Genomic DNA, 246 nt, shown 5'->3' with positions numbered 1-246 from the left:
CACACACACACACACACACACACAAATGAAACCTCTTCAACGCCTCCATAGCAACCCCAGTGTTTACACCCTCCTCCTCCTCCCGTCACATCACACCGGCCTGCGGTTTTTATCAAAACTGCACATTTGAAGAGAAAATTGGAGCGATGATCAGCCCCGAACAGAACAGGGGTATTCCAGACCATTAGGCAGATCTGGTTTCGGCTGATGTGTGTGGGTTGGACGGTGTGGGAGAGCCGGGGTGAA

The sequence above is a fragment of the Acanthochromis polyacanthus genome, chromosome 14 (genome assembly GCF_021347895.1).
Source record: "Acanthochromis polyacanthus isolate Apoly-LR-REF ecotype Palm Island chromosome 14, KAUST_Apoly_ChrSc, whole genome shotgun sequence".
In the NCBI taxonomy this organism is placed as follows: Eukaryota; Metazoa; Chordata; class Actinopteri; family Pomacentridae; genus Acanthochromis; species Acanthochromis polyacanthus.
The sequence above is the reverse complement of the archived record's forward strand: the minus strand, read 5'-3'. Positions refer to the sequence as shown.